Below are 13,792 nucleotides of genomic sequence, written 5' to 3'. Positions count from 1 at the left end.
ACAGGCCCATGTCAACCAAAGGTACAGGAAATGGGTACAGATAATAACTGGCCTGTTACAGACTATTTGCCAAACCAAAACTTTTGAAAATCATAGTTACGGTAGGCTCCAGCCCCCAGTGGTGGTTGGGGTGAGTGTAGGAAAACATAGCCAGCAGGTCTAGAAAAGAGGGCTTTTCTGTATACATTCTATCAACATTCTTTCTATATTCTTATTATGAAGAGATTGTTTTCCACTTTTGTGACTCAGTTGAATCTCCCAAGACTCCTGTCAAGAAGCTGTGTATCATTTATAGTGGATAATCTTTGTTTTCAACTTTTGAATGGCTGTAGAAAGCTTTAAATGGTTAAAAAATACTGAAAAGTGTGAGAGCCGAGGAAGTCTCTTGGGATGTTTCCTGCCCAGCACAGTGTCTGTGTGGTAACAGTCTGCTGTGTCTGTGGTTACAGAGCTTGGGTGACCTCTCTTTCAGCCTAGAACTCTATGGGTCTGCATACACAGGTGTTTATGTTGACTTACTCACACAAGGAGTAGTAGAGAATGAAAGAAACTGGTTTTCCTACAAAAAAGGAAGTTTCCTGAGCAACTCATTCAAGATTCATGGTTACAGAGATGTTTTTTAGTAAGATACTTAAAACTTGAGCTGGAAAAGCCTTTGTCGTCCTTTGCAAACATAAATTTTAAGCACGCTTTTGGCTTTCCTGGCACCATGCCTAAATACTCAGGCAATCTTTTAAAATTCTTCCTTGGATTCCTGTCTCTGATTCTGTCTCCTTTATGCTGTTATTTGGCCTTGCAGTTTCCTCATCAGCTGCCTTTTTAGTCATGCCAGGCTCTTGTTTTCCTGACTGACACAGTACAAGAACAGGTTAAAATTCTGGGTAGTCTGCTTTAAAAGTCATGCCAGAGTAGAGTCAGGCATGTGGAAACCTTAGGAGCGAGAACTGTACGTGAAGTCGGGTTTGATGGTGCAAGACGTGATGTGAGACATGAGAACTGTTGTGTTACTTAAAATAGGAAGAATTCTGTTTGCTATATGTAATTTTGAGGCCATATCCAAATATGAATCTATTGAATTGCATGATACATGGCTTGGTAACTGAAAACATAACCACTTGACAAGTCTTTCTTAGAAGGAATATAAATTTCTTCCTTCAGTTAAGAAAGGCAAGCAGCTTCAGAAGCCATGTGATGTGCTAACGTGGTATCTGCTATATCCGTTGATTATCCTTTAAAAGAATACCGTGCATTTGACAAAAGCAATTTTGGTTAAAGTATCTTATTGTGGAAACTTTCCAGTTTACGAAGACAGCGTTCATCCTTAAGTGTGCAATGGAGAGACGAGGCTGAGGAAAGGAAGGAAGCTGAAGAATCCTCTGGGACGTTAGCAGATGCTACAGCCAGCTTCACCCTGCATGAAGGCTCAATAGTAAGGAAAAAAACCCCGTGGCACACATTGTTTAGGTGTTTTTAAACATACTGTCAAAATATATAGTGTGCTGAGGATTTGCTGCATTTGCTGTGCTGAGCTGTGGAAGAACTCTGCCATTCTCTTACCCTGTTTGTTATTACGCTACCTTTTTAAGAATTTATTACATGCATAAATGTAACCAGTGCTTGGAGAAGCTAATTTTTTAAGTCTGGGTAGGATGTACTGGCATTCCGAATTAAGAAGGCATTTTGTAGATATGGATTATGATTTCATGTAAAGAATGTTCTGCCTTTCTACCAAACTTTGTTGTCAAGTTTCATTAGCTACCATTGTAGAAATGTTTATTTCTATTTCATACACCCTTTTCATTTTAGTGCAAGTATTTGACTGTAAAAATTGCTTGAAAATTGTTTCAAACTTTCAGCTGGAGAAGCAGAGTGGATTTCTTGTTGTTGTTTTGTTTTTTGCTTGTTTTGCTGTGGATTTGGCACATTGGATGTATTATATGACCACTTTGGGCCTTTCTGCTGTCTTTACCCAGCTACACCCTGAATAACAATTGTGCCATCTTTTCACATAGCAGCAGGGGCAAAGGAAAGTTCTTAGCATGTGTAGAAAATCTCTCCTTTCATTGTGTGCTAACATTTGCTCTGTTCCTACTCTTTGCAATATTAACTTTTGGTGGTGGTGGCTTGGAAACTTCTCTTCTTTCTCTCTCAGGGCTCTGAGCATGGAAGGTACCTGAGGTCTGTTCCCTGTTGACAGGAGCAGAGACCTGCATAAGGGAGTCTTCAGATTTGTGGGTGTCTTTTGCTCAGCTGATGCAGTTAGTCCACACTTTGTCTTAGTGTTGTCCACTGCCCAGGAAGACCTGTAATTCATAAACTGAAGAAAAATAAAATCAGAACCTTCTTTTTCCTTCCTCTTTGGGAGAACACCTTCTTCCATGCAAGTATTAGTGTATTAAAAGGCATTTGTTGGCCTAGGTAGCCTGAAAAAGTAATTTCATCAGGCACAAAAGGAATACATAGAGAGAAGAGCAACTGTCTGGCCTAACTACAGGCATTGATGATTGCTATTTATAACTACGAAACACAATTACAAGCTGAAAATGTTCTACTAGAAACCTTAAGTGCTTGCTAGCTGTTGCTGTGGTAAGAGTTTTCCTTTTTATCTGTATTCCTTAGTAAACTATATCTCATACATGACAAGAATTCAGTACAAGATTTCATTCAGGATCAAGATTTCTGGTAATGGAAACAGTATGTAAAGGTGTACTAAAAATTAATGTTATATTACTGAAAGGTTAAAAGTAACAGGATTGTCTCACTGTCATATTCACAGAGCTGGTTGTTTCAAGTGTTTTATTCAAAAGATTTCAAACCACAGGACTGTCCTGAGCAGAGGATAAAAATACGCATTTTCGGAAGAGTTGTATTAGTGGTTCCCTTATGAGATTAAATGTTTATTGCCTTGGTTGGCTTTGTATTTTTCCCAAAGCTGTTTGTATGTGTTTGGGAAGCAGGAGTGATCACCTGTATGTGATCCTGTTTACTCCATTGAGACAGCTTTGATTTTGCTTCCCAAAATGAAAAAGCAGAAGACTGTAGCAGGAACTAAGTAGAGGTAACATTTAATATATTGCTGTTGGTCCTCGCTATACCCATGCCAAAATTGTGTGAAAATGTCAGTGTGTTCTCTTCCCTTCGTTTTCCCTTCCTGCTCTCCTGGCCTATACAGTATTTTTTCATCTTTTATACCACTTTTATGTTCCCTGAATATGTTCTTTCCACTCTAGTCTGAGAATCTTATCTTGATCTCTGACTGTACTGTTACGGTTGTTTACATACTTTGTCCTCATGGCATTTGAGAAACAGCTTTCTATTAGCTTAACCAAAGTTTCTAAGTCACTTGTATGCACTAACATTATGAAGAATTGAATTTTTACTGCATGCTTATTTATTTATAACCTGAATCAATTTATTATGCCACTGATTAAAATCACTGTAAAGAAATGAGGCATGGCTTGTGGAGTGTGACTGATGGAGCTGTAGGCCTATTTTGGCCAGCTATTTAATCATATATAACCCATGCAAAACAAATTTTTAAAGGAATTTAGAGTGTGTTGTGCTGCCTAGCCAACTGGACAGTTTTCTGTGTGCTGTGCAGCTGTGTGGGGGCACAGTTTGAATGCACATCAGAGTATTAACAAGGGAGAATGAATTGCATCCACTAAGAGCACAGAAATTTTTATCTGTGCCAGGTCAATGTTGTGGCCCCCACAGGACTGGGATTTATTCACATACTTTATAGGCATACTGTGTCTAATTAGATAAATTTGGTCAAATCGCTTTTCTTACTCTGCTGTAAGATTATGCAATATTATGGCAGCAATTATTAGAAATGAACACAGGAATTTTGGAAAGCTGTGAGAATGAGCTCTGAGGCCTTGTTATCAGCTGCATGCAGCACTGCTACTGCACATGTGATGCATCTCTTTTGATTTGAACATTGCCCAGCTACAGCAACGAATTCTTCTTTGTGTTCCAGAGGGATGTGTCCATCCTCCTAAACTTATACCAGAGCATGGCAAACGCCCATGTGCTTGCCAAACATTCAGAGGTCGCCCTGGAAGAGTTACCTTGGACAGAGCTTTGTGCTCTCTTGCATGAGAATGTTGAAGCCCTGATCTTGAACTTCCACAAGGCTAAGGAGAGGGTGAGTGTCCCCAGGCATCAGCTGCCTCTGCGGAGCTCAGTGACATTTGTGCACACTGCAGGCTCGTTAAAAAGGAGAAAAAGGAGTGATATTCATCCCCCCAAGAGGATTTGGACATTAACAAATGAACACCGTTAATTATGGCTGGTCCACTGCTCAGCTTGATGCTGTTGCTGTGAGCATGTAGATGTGACTGGAGTGTGCATCAAGTCTCTCAGCTCCACTTTCTCTGCAGGACATTCTGAAAGGATTGTCTGATACCAGCCACAGGGACCTCATTAAAAGATAATAAATTCATCTTACTGATGAAGAAATTCACAGAATGTAGTCATTTACAGTCATAAAGCAAGTCTTTGTTTTACCATAATCCATAGCAAAATACACTTTCTCCAGGAATACCATCTTTAAATTATGTGTTTATGATTCAGATGTGCTATTTGAAAGAATGCCAGTGTGGGGTTTTCTGTTTAATTGCAACTTTCGGATTCTGACATTTTTATTCAGAAACACAATGGAAATACCTATTCTAAAACATGTCAGTATTTGTGTGCAGGAGGAGCTGTACATTTCTGAGTGATATGAATGCAAGTGAGCTTATGTGGCCTTTCTTGCCAGAAAACCTTGTGGTTTTAGGAAAAATAAAACCCTGTTAAAATAGGTCAGCTGGGTTCAGAGACTAAGCTGAGAGTAGCTAAGCCACTCTTCAGGGTTTGACTTTGTTTTCTGGTTTATTTCTCTTTTGAAGTAGAAGAGGAAAGGGAGAAGGAAAGACATGGGAAGGGAAGGAGATGGATATTGTTGGCAGTGTTTCTGGGGTTTGTGTCTTCCTGTTCTTGCATTTTAATTAAGCCTTGTTACTGAGACTGCTTGTGAGGTCTCTAGGGCTCTTCTCATGTACTTAGCAGCTTTTCTGGGATTTTAGACTGTGTTGCACAAAACCTTTTTTCCTACAGCTCAGCGTGATCTATCTGGATGTGTCTTGCTGATGTTTTCTAGTAACAAAGTGCAGGTGTGTGCATTTGGAGATCATTGTTGGCTTGGTTCATGCCTCTATTTAATTTGCATGGGGGGTGAAGTGTTAAACCACAAGAGTGTATCCCTTCATGCTTGTTGAAAACACATCATAAACTCATGAGCTATTTTTAAGGAAAACATTCTCTATGCTAGAATTCCCTGGACTTGTTTAAAAACTTAATAATAATCTGGAAAGTCTTGGCTTTTTAACAAAGAAAAAAAAAAAAAAAAAGAAAAAAAACCTCCCAAACAAAAAAACGAACCAAACAAAAAAAAAAAAAAAAAAAAACAAAAAAAACAAAACAAAAAAAAACAAAAAAAAACCCCAACAACTCCCCCAAAAAAACCCCAAGCAAAACAAAAAATTAAATGCTGTTTTGATTTCTTGTGTGCAATCATTTCACATTTCTAAAGTATATACTTGGATTCCTAATTTACTAATGGACTAAAATTTAACAGAGTTGTTTAAAAAACAAGTTTGAAGTGTCTGGCTCAGGTTTCCTACAAAGAAGGTGACAAATATCTACAAGGTGGTAAAAGGATGGCAGAACCGAAACCAAATAAAATCTTTTGTTTCAAAATATATTTCAGTTTTGTTTGGAGAACCAAGTAATTCATCTGCTATGAAAAGGGTTTTATTTAGTTTTAATGAAAATTTTGAAGAAATTACAGTTTAGATTTTATGCTGGAATAGTCTGTGCGTGACTCAAAGTGAAAAGGTAAACAATAATTTCTTCTTAAATGCTTGTCACACAGATATCTCACCTAGAATATATTTGCAAGCACAAGGCTGACACTCTGAAGGAACTTCAGCAGAAGCAGGAGGATGCTTTTGAGAAAATGTCTGAGCAGTTAAAAGCACAGGAACATTGCTGGCAGAAAGAAAAGCAATATCTTGAAGAGCAGTACTCAAATATCCTTGCAGAAGTTCATGCAAGAGCCCAGGTATAGTGCTGGGAACTTCTAATTTTTTTTTTTTTTTTCTTGTACCATTTAATTGATTTTTTCAGTCGTTTAAGCCCCTTAGCAGTTTAAGGTCATTTGGGAATTTAAGTATATTTTTAAAGTTAAAAAAAGCCCAAACAACAAACCAACCCATCACTGTGCTAATATTAACATCATTTAAAATAAGAAATAAATAACTTTTTTGAAGCATTTGTCATGAGAAGCCTGATTTCATCTACAGTGGGTAGTATTTTTTTTCTGAGAATGCTATAGCTGTAAGATCGAATTTCCTTTTTTTAAGAATTTCTGAGGGCAGCAGCTACTTTTTCAGCATCATCATTTGCAGAGATTGTATGGAGTAACAGTAATGTGGTGTTACCTGTGGATAAATTTAATTGCATATGTACTGATCCTAAGAACAGTGGTAATGACTCTGCTTTAGTGATACTACAGTGAGAAGTGGTTTTAAAGTGTGAAACTCTCACTGCTTGTTAGATGAGTTATTTGCAATCCTGCAATCCAAAATGTTACCCATTATTCCACAACCACCATTTGCTGTCTTTACCATCACATTCCTTCACACCAGTTTCAATTAAAAGTCTTGTGAATAAAGGAAATAGATGTCCCTTGTTATTTGTGAGTTGTTGCAACTTACTTCACAGAATAATGCTGTAGTTGATGCAGATTTCAGGGCTGGAAGTCTTTGCATGCTGAAAAATTTAATCTGTCTAGTCTCATGTTCCAGCCTTCTTACCTTTTTCCTCTCACTTACACTGGCTTTCTGCTTGGTAGAGCAGTGCTCTCTCTGAAATTGGAGGATGTTACTACTATTGTTAAGTCAACTCATAGAACTCTATTGTGGGCAGACAAGCAGCGTTGGACCTTCTGTGAGCTGTCACCATATTGCTGAATGTTGTTAGAAATCAGGAGTCCAATTTGCAGTTGATGATCATGTCAGTTTCCCCCCTACCATTGCTGTGGTTTCATATATCTGATTCTGTAATTGTTTTCTAGAAGAAATACTTTCATCACCATCGTTACTAAGAATTTTTGACTCCTTTAATGCATCATTTGAATGGCAAAACGAAGAATTTTCTTTTTGCTCTTGTCGAGGCAAAAACTATCTAGTTAATATTTCTTCCGGTTTTGTTTGGTTTGTTTCTGTTGCAGAAATGTGAAGAAACAGTGCAGAAAACCAGGCAAAAACTGTATGGCCTTGAACAAACCTGCGAGAAACAGGCCCATGAAAACCGTTCCATGACAAATACATTATCAAATGCTCACAAGGCACGCTCCTCCCTGCTGGCAGCCTGTGCACTGCTGTCAGGGGCCCTGTGTCCTCTCTACGGCAGACTGTGCGCTGTGTCTTGCCAAAGAGACATTCTCCAGGAGCAGGTGAACCACCACAAATTATTGAACCAGAAGATCATCAGCCTCCTTTATGCTCTCCCTACTAACGTGGAAAACAGCCAAGGCGAAGGCAGGCTGAGGCAGAGAAGAGCCAAGCACCTGGTTTATGTCTTCCGAAGAGCTGTGATTGCAGTTCTGGCTGCTAACAGGCTGAGGGCTCTGGCCCGATATTCTTGTACCTTTTTGGTCTGGACAGATGCTTCCAGAGGATGCACTGGAATTCAAGTTTGTGTGGGAGAATCCAGAGGCAGGCATGTGTCACGTAAGTGAAATATTCTTAGGTCAAATTACATGGTTAGGGAATAAAAAAAAAAGCAAGATTATTATTATTGCTGGGGCATAAAGATATATTTCATGACATTTGTACAAATTATTTATGGATTTATAATTTTTACGTTGCTTGACAAACATATTTCATTCTACGAGGAAATGCCTAGTCATGTGTTAAGCATTACAGGTAAAATTGCAATTGTGCACATGAGCTCAACACTATCTGATATTTTTGATATTTGTGTTATGGATTTCAGAACTAGGTGCTACAGCATCTTCTCTGTGGTAAATATCTTGCAATGTTCCTGAATTATTAACTGTCACCTTTTTTTTTTCCCCTAGAAAAGGTATTTCCTCCTCTTATTTTAATAATTTTTAATATGTATTTACTACTAAGACCCACAAAAATTGTTTTCTGATTCAGGTGAAATATTAGCATGGGATTTCGAAATTTTCTTCAGAGATTATATCTACTTGCCCCTTTCTGTTGCCAGACCAGTTTATACTTCCCTCTGCAAGGATAAATGGTATCAAAAATGTTTTCCACATTAGAAGGTTCATCTACTTTTTTTGTTTTTTAGTACTTCTGGAAGCATGCTTAAAACGGTCTAAATTGTCCTGACTAATTTGTTGTTTATATGCTTATTTTTGGTTAATTTCTGAAAGAGCTGGAGGTAGCAGTGTGCCATATCCTAGTGATTCACTTATCCTGCTAGCTGCAATTCTGTTTCCCAGGTTTTGAAGAGGAAGGAGTTGACTGTATTGAAGCACTTGACTGGTTGACTAGCTCTAACCTCTATACTGCAATAGTCAGTTCCATCTCTGAACTAGATGATGTTCTCAGCAAACAAGGTAATTCTAACAGTATATTGTTGTAGCAGAAATCTATTAAAAAAATAAATAAGTCAGGGTGGTCATATCACTTCCATTTTTATGATTTTATCTAAACCATTCTGGATCATAGCTCTGAAGAGATATTTCTGAATATTATGATAGACACCTTTGATGCGAGGTTATATCCTGAGCTAGTCAATACAAATTTTAGTGGGGCTCTTTCCCTGAAGGAGTAATTTTATTGCAGGGTAAAATGGTAAACCTCTTCTGCATTCTCTGAATGATCACATCTCTGTACTGTTGGAACAGATTCATTTTCTTTAACAACTGATAGGATATTTTATCCTTTCATTGTATATAGCCATGGAAGCAGAAGGCTGGAAAGTGTTTCTAGAGTTTATTTACAGTGAGAACTGATACAGGCTCCCTTGGTTCATCTGCATTGCTGCCATCCCTGGTTCTTTATTAATCTCTAGTTTCAGAATCCCCACAATTTTGTCACAGAAGAAAAGGATATTAGAAGAGGGATAATTTATGTGAATAAAGGGAAATAGCAGGAGAAAGACAAGGTGATGCATTTTCCAGAAGGCTAAACACTAAGTTGGTTTAAAAGTTGTTTTTGAATCAAATGTGGTTAGATTCAGTTACAGGCACTTGCTTCTTTGATCATGCTGTTCTCAGTAATTTTCATTCATATCCTTTAAAAGCAAAGTTTGAACAGTGTTTCAGAATCAGTATTCTGTGTTTCTGAATATTTACAGGTTCCATCCTGTATAAATGCAAAAGAACATGATATTACAAGAAATGGGAACTAATAAACTGCTTGATGTTTCTTTTTTGCTGTTGTTTCTTAAAGATGCATGCTCCTGGCTTTCTGGACACTCCCTTATCAGTGCAGCCAGGAACTGCTTTGCAAAACTGATGGACAACCTGAGCATACTGATGGAGACAGTTCAAGGGAAACCTTGTGGGTGCAGAGCTTACCTGGAGAGGGACTCCCTGATACAGAGGCTGGCTCGTGGGCTCCGCAGAGTAAATGCCCAGGCCCTGGAAGCTGGATTGTATGACAGACTGCCCAGCACAGTAAGCAGATTTACAGTCCTCCTTCATGGAAACAGAAGGTTTACAGAAGCAACAGAGAAGCTCCCTGGAAAGCACCATTTATTTTGTTTCAGGCTGGTGATGAGTCCATGACAATGAAGTACCCCTATATGGACACTCAGAAGTTGATTTGTCACACATTAGGGTGTAAATAGGTCTTTTCTTTTATTGACAAAGAATTTTTGGAGGAGGTTTAGTGTATCCAAGTAAAAGGGTTTTTTTCAAGTTCTATCAGATCTGTATTAGCTTATAAGAACAAATTTGCTTTTGGCTTGATGTAAATGTTTTATTATGGTTTTCTACTTTCTCATGTCTACCATCCTTTTTCAGTAAAGATAGCCTTCTTCCCTTAAACCAAAATGAAAGGATAAACTCTTTCTCCAATAATCTTTTATAGTAGACTTTAGGTGAAAATAGTACTTCTTTGTAAACAGAATTTGCAGTAGCCCTTGGTAGGGTTGGTAGGTGACAGGTTCAAACTTTTGCCCTTGTGTATGTCTTTTAGAGATGGAGGAAAAAATTATGTTTTGTCTTCATTTTCTTGGGTCATAAATATGATTTCTTTTATTGCTAAAATAGCAGATTTTATAGCCCATCAACTTGTTTTTGTATGCTGACAGAGAAACATAGCAATCTTGCAGCAAGAAATATTTGAATTTTCACGAAGGCTTCATGCAGCAGAGGTAGAGTCCCACTCACTGCACCTGCAGCTTGCAGAATGCCAGTGGAGTTGCAATGAGATGCGAAAAGATGCTGAAAAAGCCCACAGGCTGCAAGAGCAATCAAATGAACTTCAGCATGTAAGTGCATTGGATTTGGAGGCTCTCTTGCTTAAAAGAGATTCTCCTTTCTACACATTTTTTGATTTATGTCCTTTTGGAAAACATAGAATTTATTTACTTTCAACAGAATTTTCCAGAAACCTTGCCTTGTAAATGTCACTAAACTAGAAGACAGATGTATTTAGAAAGACCCCTTTTCCACTGGAGTTTCCTTTTGATTTGTAGAAGGAGGTGTCCTGTATAAATTGCAGTTTGGTCTTCAGCAGTCCAGGTTCTCCCATTTTTTGGAAATGTTGATGTGATGACTTATGTATCCTAAAAGAAGATTTCACTGCAACAGAGTAAAGTCAGCTGGAATAAAGTCAGGGTGTTCAATAAGAATGTTCATGAGAAGTTGATGAAATATAAATACAGCAGTTTAAACTCTGTATGGATGTTGATGCATGTTATAATTAATACAATACAAATTTTAGTGGGTCTGTTTCCCTGAAGAAGTAACTTTATGTCAGGGGAAAAAAAAGCCTTTTCCTACATTCTCAGTAGCACACATGCACAAAATCCCCTGAGTCTTTTGCTGTTGCTGATGGAGTTACTGAAATGCTGTGGGTTCCCTAACCTGAAGCCTAGTTGGTAGAACCTGTCAGTGTGTCCTAATCCAAACACTTCCAAGCAGAGAATATCTGCTAGATGACGTCTCACCCATTGTCCTTCCTGTTCCTAGCTAGTAAAATGGATTTTTATTTTTTTTACTCAAAAATATCTGATCATCTTCAGTTCTCTTCTCAACAGGTTTTATTCCCTTAGTGTTTTGGGACAGTTAGATGAAAATTATGACATTTTAGATTGTAGTTGAAATGCAGATGATGACTTCCCTTGAAGAATTATTTCTTTTTCCTGGAACAGGTTTTGGAGGACAAGAACAGGCCACAAAGGTGTTTACAAGGGTCAATAAGCTATCCACTAAAATGTTGAACATTGATCTGCATATTTTTCCTCCTACATATTGAGGTTTTGCACCCTAGGGTGCTAATTTGAATAGAATAATGAATGCCAAGACTTTACATGAATGCTCTTTACAAAAAACACAGTGATTAACTGGTCTGCCATCTTACTGTTCAGTAATCTGTCTTCATGTTAAAAGAACTTCAAGACTAATCCTAAGCATGCATCTGTTTTAGAATTTGGTATGTTTGCAAGTGGAACTCACTCAGTGGTAGGGAAACCACTGAATATAGTTACAGAATCAGGCCCAGCTTGTTTCTCTTTCCAGAAAATCAACCAAGACAATTTGCAGGAGGAGTTAGATAATGCTTTGCAGCGTGAGCAGGAGGCAAGATTGCTTTTACAAGAGCACCAGCGACGGCTTCAGGAGCTGAGTAGTATACTGGAATCATGCCCACTTATCGACACAGAAAGAAGCCAAGTCTCCAATGTATCTCTGATGGTAAGATTATTCTTCTGGAACAGTCACCCGAGTTTTACCTTTTGTTAAATAAGCCAAATAGTGCAGTCCTTGTGTAAATAAAGTAACAGGAGTAAATACACACACACTACTCAGTCTGCTGGAATTTTAGGCTACTGAGAAAACACTTCAAAGACTCCTTTTTAAATTTTTTTTTAAGCTATCTATGTTTTATTTTTAACAACTTAAGAAAAAACTTTTCAATGGAGGTTTGTTTTGGGTTTTTTTGCCTACAATAATTTTGTTTTCTAAAATACACTTATACATAGCAAATATACTAAAAACTAGGGGGGTTCTGAGTCAGTAATTCTTTTGCTAGGAAATTCATAAAACCTTAGTATGCAGTTGTCCAAATCTACTTTGCAATCAATTTGTCTTCCACGTTGGTCAGTAGCCAATGGCATAAAGTGAAGTTTATTTGGGCTAAAGAGTAACTCTGCTCTCTGTCTGCTGGCAGAGCCTCTCTAATGCAATGGAGGAGCTGAGGAGCAGAGACCAAGATCTGGATCACCAGAAGAGACTCCTGAAAGGCACAGAGCAGGACCAGCAGCAGCTGCGGGAGACTCTCGAGGAGGCAGAACTTGCCCTCAAACAGGGAGTAAAGTGAGCCCTGGGGCCTGGGGGATGTCACTTAAAATGAATAAAAATTTCAGTTCCTACTTCCATGGGCAGGCTTTTAGCCCTGGACAGTATAAGGTTAGAAGAGAAAAGGACTTCTGTCTCTTTTATTTTTAAATTCAGGGATAGTCTTCTAAAACGAAAAGTGTTAGTTCAAAATACTAGGTCATACATTTTATGCAGTTATCCCATAATAGTTCTTCAAATTCTGGATGCTGAAATAACTGGCAAACAAAATACCTGTGCTATCTTACTGCTCTGACAACATCTCTTTGGCAGATCCTTAAAGTTCTGCTTATTTAAGAAATGATTGCTTGTTCTCTGTGTTTCCACACCATCTTGTTGTAGACAGATACAATTTATTTATAGTAAATACACAAGCATCATCTAAGGGACAGGTCTTTGCCACCAAAGGGACTGAAACCCATTTTGGACCTAGCCTTGCCTGTGGTACAAGATAGTTCTTCCTGCTGATTTCAGGTAGTTTTGGATTTAGCCCTAATCCCCACACCACTACAAGACAACCTAGAGTAAAAGGAAAGGCTCAGGCACTGGTCTTGAAAAGATTGGTAGTCAAAAGGAGCCCCTTTGACTTGAAGGAGGTTATTACTAAGCTATTTTTACACCATATGAAAAAATAAATCTTTGAAGACTTTGTTTTCTAATACTTATCCTAGTATGAAATATCTATTATGAATATTGTTGTTCCACGGCTAGGATCTAAAAAAATTTTAGTTAATTAAAACTTCCCATCATACCTGGGATCATTCAACCTCTGAAGAACAACATCTGAGAACCTTTAAGGGTTTTATGCACCAGGGAATTAATGCAATTCGTATAGGCCTCAACTAAATGTTTAACAACCTAATTAAGATGATCAAATAATACCGAATGTTATTTAGTATGATTTGATCCAAGCAGGCGTCACCTACAGAAGGATTTGTTCTAGAAAGCTTTCCGTTTTCATCCTGCCCCAAACTATTCTGGGCATTTACAGTAAAGAGCATTCCTTGTGGCCATACACAGATCCAGTAAAGGTTATTTTAACGTGAAGTGACTTTAAAACTGGCATTTTTTTCCCTGTGTAAAGCAGCTGAATATCAACAAAGCAAGCTACCCTTCCCTTCATTATTATAGCAACTCTTCACAACAAATAGGGGTTTTTTCTCCTTTTGGAACATACAAACAAGGCAGATTAAATAAACA

General features: G+C 38.0%; 1 protein-coding gene across 1 annotated transcript in view; it reads right to left on the bottom strand.

The window, feature by feature from the left end:
• Positions 1–13,792, bottom strand: part of LOC137467702 (uncharacterized) — a 271,260-nt gene that overhangs the window by 87,482 nt on the left and 169,986 nt on the right. The gene's annotated exons all lie outside the window — the stretch shown is intronic.

This window comes from Anomalospiza imberbis, unplaced genomic scaffold, assembly GCF_031753505.1.
Source record: "Anomalospiza imberbis isolate Cuckoo-Finch-1a 21T00152 unplaced genomic scaffold, ASM3175350v1 scaffold_76, whole genome shotgun sequence".
NCBI lineage: Eukaryota > Metazoa > Chordata > Aves > Passeriformes > Viduidae > Anomalospiza > Anomalospiza imberbis.
Note: the sequence above shows the minus strand (reverse complement) of the source record. Positions and strands in the feature narration are given on the sequence as shown.